The sequence below is a fragment of the Choloepus didactylus genome, chromosome 10, assembly GCF_015220235.1.
Source record: "Choloepus didactylus isolate mChoDid1 chromosome 10, mChoDid1.pri, whole genome shotgun sequence".
NCBI lineage: Eukaryota > Metazoa > Chordata > Mammalia > Pilosa > Megalonychidae > Choloepus > Choloepus didactylus.
In genome coordinates this window covers 66,072,877-66,078,900 of record NC_051316.1, presented here as the reverse complement: position 1 = coordinate 66,078,900, position 6,024 = coordinate 66,072,877, and positions in this window count along the sequence as shown.

Genomic DNA, 6,024 nt, shown 5'->3' with positions numbered 1-6,024 from the left:
AAGAAGGCCACTACATACTAATAAAAGGGGCAATTCAACAAGAAGAAATAGCAATCATAAATGCTTATGACCCAACTAAGGTGCCAGAAAATACATGAGACAAACACTGGCAAAACTAAAACTAAAGGAAGCAATTGATGTTTCCACAATAATTGTGGGAGACTTCAACACATCACTCTCTCCTATAGACAGATTAACCAGACAGAAGACCAATAAGGAAACTGAAAACCTAAACAATCTGATAAATGAATTGGATTTAACAGACATATAGAACATTATATCCCAAATCACCAGGATACACATTCTTCTCCAGTGCTCATGGAACTTTCTCTAGAATAGATCATATGCTGGGACATAAAACAAGCCTCAATAAATTTAAAAAAATTGAAATTATTCAAAGCACATTCTCTGACCACAATAGAATACAATTAGGAGTCAATAACCATCAGAGACTTAGAAAATTCACAAATACCTGGAGGTTAAACAACACGCTCCTAAACAATCAGTGGGTTAAAGTAGAAAGCATTCATTTATATTTATTCCTATTTATTTGTGCTTTTATTGTTAAGATAGTTTCCCAAAAGGGCCATTTCTGGCCATTTTTTAGCAGACACATTATCTTGCAAAAAGTTAACAATTCACATTCTTCTTAGCAATAGATGAGAGTACTCATTTCCACATTCTCTCACCAGCACTGAATGTTACTAGTTTCCATGTTTTGCCAGTCTGAGAGGTAAACTATGTTTTTATGTCCATTTGAGATTCAGTTATCTCTTAATGTGTTTATTGGCCTTTTCCAGTTCCCACTTTTCTTATCAATCAGTAGGTGTTGATTATGATACACTTTATTATAAACAGGTTGTTAAATTTGCCACATCAAATATTTTTACTTCTTTGTTGATATAATGAACTACCTGACATATTTTCTGCTTGGTCAGGCATGCTGTTAATTGGATAATTAGAATTTCTATTTTTACTTAGAATATTTACATTTATATTAATAAGGGATATTGATCTATTTTCCCTTCTGCCTCATACTATTTTTTTTTCTTTTTCTGTGAATAGTTATAACAGGAATTATCTGTTCTTTGAAGGCTAGAGAGAGGTCAATGTTAAAATCATCAGGTCCTGGAACCTTTCTAAACTGCAGATTTTGAAACATGCTTCTAATTCCTGCATGTCTAATGGTTTATTTGGCTTTCTATTACTTTTAAAGTGAAGCTGGGTTAATCAAATTTTGCGAGTAAGCCATCTGTCCAGAGCCTCTGTTATGCCTCTGCTGCCTCAGCATCTATTTTCAGAGCCCCCTGCCCTTTGCTCTAGTTTTAACCCACTTCTACCCACCCCACATCAGTGCATCAGTCCCTCTGCCCAACCATTCCCACCCACACACCCCACACCACTCACGATTGACCTAGAATCTGCAGCTACCCACCACCGCCCTTAAAACACCTAGCCCCTCTCCCTTTCTTTGCACCTTTGCTTTAAACTAACCAATCCTTGACTCCCATGGGAAACCTACTAACCGCCACCCCTGGACCACAATGGAGGCACAAGCCCACGGGTCCCTTACTGCCCGCTGATGCGCTCCCACTCCAGCCACTTGGACTTCCTGTCTTCCCAAGGAGCCCCTTTCCCCCTCCAGGACTTTAAAGTAAAAAACTATCTTGTTTCATGCATTATTGCTTCTGGCTCCTTATTTGTGTGGTATCTGACCTCCATCTGAATCCACATTTAAAATCCTATTTAATCAGTTCAGAACACCATCCATCTCCTTAAGATTGAAACAGAGTTGTACAAATTATTTTACAATTTTTTTACTGTCTTCTGTATCTTTCCCAATTCTGAATTTTGCCTGTTTTCATTTTTCTCTCTTTTATGTTGCCAGGGCCAATTAATTAATTGAAGGTTTTGTTTTGCCTCTTGTTTTAGTTGGGTTTCTTTTTAATTAATTTCAGCTTTTGCTTTCATGAATTATTACTTGCTACTCTCTTTTGGTTTGTTTTGTTCTTTTCCTGCTTCAAAAGTTGCATTTTAAATTTATTTTCAGCCCATTAAAAGTTTTTTGAGCTATTCATTTTCTTCTGAATACAGCTTTAGCTCTGACAATTGATTTTTAGTAGAGTTATCTTTTAATTACTTTCTAGATAATCTACCACTTCAGTTTTATTTATCTTTGCATCAGGGATGGCTTAGAGGAGTTTTAAAAATTGCCTTTAAATTGAAAAAAAGAAAAACATGCCCATGTATTCTGTACATATAACGGTATTTTTGAAAGTATAAAATGATATACTATAAAAAAAGTCTTTCTCCCAGAACAGACCCCCAGTCCTCTCTCCAGAGATAACTAATCTTAACAGTTCTGTGCTTCCTTCTAGCAATATTAATATACTGTGCAAATACATGTATTGAAAAGTATTCCTTAATTTCCAGTTTAATTTTTTCAGAGGCTCCCCAAGGCCATTGGTCTGGTGTGATGTACTTGGGAAGCCCGAGGCTCCTTTTGTTCTGGTCTCGAATCTCTAACTGTTTACACCTGTGTGCTCCTTGGTATCAACAATGCTTCTGCCATTCAGGTCTGAGAAGGGGTGGTAGAATGGATTCTCGGCCTCTAAAATGTGTGGGGTTTTGATGCTGGTTATTTTTCATTTGCTGTGGAAGACTAGTTGTACTGTCCTGACCTCTTGATCTCAAGTATAGAAATGGATTAAATACCTCCTTGAATTCATCTGTTGAGCATCTTGACTGTTACTTTTCACTCCAAGGTGCAGAGGGTTCCTGCTATTTATATCCTATAGTGGTGCCAAGAAGTTGGTGTAATTTTGAACCTTTAAACTCCATCAGCTTTTCTCCCCCAAATTACCACAAATAAATATTCTAATAGATGCTTACCTTGCGAAGACTTACCTTGCAAAGACAGCTTTAAGAAAAGTTCTCTCCTAGCCCTTCTTTCATCTGGATTGTCAAGCTTAAACACTTACTGCCATAGGCAGCTTCAGAAATAGCTCTTAATGATCTCTACCTCCTTCCCTGAGTGGTTGTTTATGTATATGATTTAGTGTTTAGTGACCTGCTTCTAAAAGAATATGGCAAAAGTGATGGGATGCCACTTCTGAGGTGAGGTTGTAAAAGACATGACCCTGGCCTTGGTTGCACTCTTCTCTTGACTTCTTTGCTTGCTTGTTTTAATGAAGCAAGTTTCCATACTGATGAGTCCCATGTGGGCAAACAACTGAGGGCAGCCTCCAGCCAACAGTCAGCAAGGGGTTGAAGTCCTCGTGCAACAATTCACGAGGAACTAAATCCTGCCAAAAACCACGAGTGAGCTACAGCGCAGATCCTTCCGAGTCAAGCCTTGAGACGCCTGTCAGAAGACCCAGCTCTGCTGTGCCCAGATTCCTGATCACAGAAGTTAGCCAAAAATAAATGTTTTAAGCCAGTAAGGTTTGGGGCAATTTGTTACATGGTAACAGATAATGAATAGACCTGCTTTTTAGAAATTCCTTATAAAACTCATGGTGAGTACTGGGAGTTATTTTTCAAGAAATTGGTCTGGAAAATAGAACATACCCCATTTGACCCAATCACTCTGTTCCCAACAGTTCATTATTTCTAAAGACTAAAAAGTAGGCTCTGGAGTTAGAAAACCAAAAGAATAACATATATGAGGTCATGGCAAGAATGGAGGAGGTTGAAAAGACTTAGAAAGGAAAATAGTACCACTAAACAACTATTAGAATGGCTAAAGTAAAAAATACTGGCAGTATACTCCTTGTGAGGATGCAGAGCAACTTGATCCCTCAGACATTATGTGTGGGACTATAAAATGGTACAGACACTAGAAAATAGTTTGTAAGCTTCTTACACATTTAAGCACAACCAAGCAATTGTACTCCTGTAACTGAATGTTCATAGTAGCTTTTACATAGTATGTAATAGTCACAACCTGAACATCACCTTGAAAGAATCCAAATGTCTTTTGATGGGAGAACTGTGGTATATCCATCTAATGTGATGCTACTCAGCCATAAAAAGGAATGATTTAGTGAGACACACAACATTCCAGGGCACGCTGAGAGAAAGGAGCCAGTTTCCAAAGGTTGTATACTCTTTTGATTCCATTTATATAATCTTTTCCAAGTGACAAAATTAGTGAACAGGTCAGTGATTGATAGGGGTTCGAGTTGGGGGGATAGTTTGACCATTTAAGGGTATTGGGAGGAAATTATTTGTGCTGATATAATGGTTCTGTATGCTAGCTGTAGTGATGGTTTTATGAATCTATACCTGTGAAGAAAATTCACACATTTATACACACACACACACAAGCTCTAAACAATGAGTGTACAGACAGGTGAAATCCAAACATATGTTCTATGTTTGAGTTAATAGTGTTGTACTGATGTAAATTTCCTGGATTTGACAATGTACTATGATTATGTAGGATGTTATCATCGGTAGAAACTGGGTGGAGGCTAGTGGAGAACTTTTGCAACTTCTTGTGCATGTTAAACTATTTTAAAATTAAAAGTTATGTAACAAGAAAAAGAAAAGAGGCTGGAAAATAAAAAAAAAAAAGCCTTGGACATGATTTTCTTTTTCTGACTCTTCCATCACTAGATTGGCAAGGAGTGCGTCAGAACTGGTGCATGAAGGAAGAATGGGGAATATTACCTGCCAAGTCAAAGGATGTAGTCAGGTGGTAAGATAAGAGAACAAACAATGTGTATTAAACTCCCAACCCGACCTAGGCCCCAAGCCTAAGGGGCACATAAAAAGACAAATTTTCTGTCTCTTCAGGTTGAATAGGAGTGACCTGAGATAAAACATTATAGGAAAAGGAAAACTGCATTTATATCATTTACTTTTATTCTCCTTATTAAATCTCTTTGCAAAATATGCGAAGAGTATTTTAAGTGGATTTTGGTAGGTAAAAGGCAATTTTTACAGGTTCTGAGAGTGGGATGGGACACAAGCCAAGGGTAGTCTCAAATCCCTATAATAGGAACTCTGGGTCCCTGAGGTCACGGTTAGCTCTAACGCAAGTGACAGTTTTTTCTAACATAAACCTTAAGTGCAGCAGGCAAGAGGGCACCAACTTCTTTTAAATTATTCTCAATGATGATATCCTAGGGGAAAGGAAAACTGAATGTGGCAAAAAGTGGTGGAAGGAACTGATGTCAAGATTGTGGTTTTGTAGACAGTGTGGGTTAAGCAGAAAGAAGGAAATTGAGGACTGGGTTGTGAAATGGAAATCTTGTGCTCACCATTCCTTAGAGAATATTAAAAAAATAACACATTTAAGAATCAAATATGTGTTTGTATATTTAAAAATTAAAAGGTAAGCTAACAGTCTTTTTAAGAAATATCTATTTGATGAATGCTTTCTTGTCACAGGCAAGGAAAAAACTTCATTTTTATTCTATTGTATTAAATTTCTCACACAAATTTTGTGCTAATATCAAAGGTAGTTATGTGCATGGAATGCAGGAATTAAAAATAGCTACTCTTCTGCCCACTTACTTTATGAAGCCTTTGGAACAGACATCTAGGTCAGTTAAAGAACTCTCTCAAAATGTTTTGTTACTCATCCCTTCGGTTTGGTTTTAGTTATTTAAGAGTACTCAGAAAGGCTTTGTCTTTGTGGCTATAAATTTTTAGAGTAATTTTCACTTTGGACCTTGTGGTGGTTTGAAGTTGTATGGTACCCCAGAAAATCGTGTTTTTAAATGTAATCCATTTCTTTAGGTGTGAACCCATTGTAAGAAGGACCTTTAGATGAGGTTACTTCAGCTAAGGTGTGTGTGGCCCAGTCTCCAATCGGACATATTACCAGAGTCCTTTATAAATAGAATAAATTCAGATATGAGGGAGAGAAAGCCATAGGAAGAAGTTAAAATGGAAACTGGAAGAGAAGGAAGAGACCAGGAGATGCTGCTACATGTGACTTGCCATGTGACGGAGGAACCAAGGATCACCAGCAGCCAGCCCCAGTGTATCACAGTCTTCAGGGAGAGAGCATTG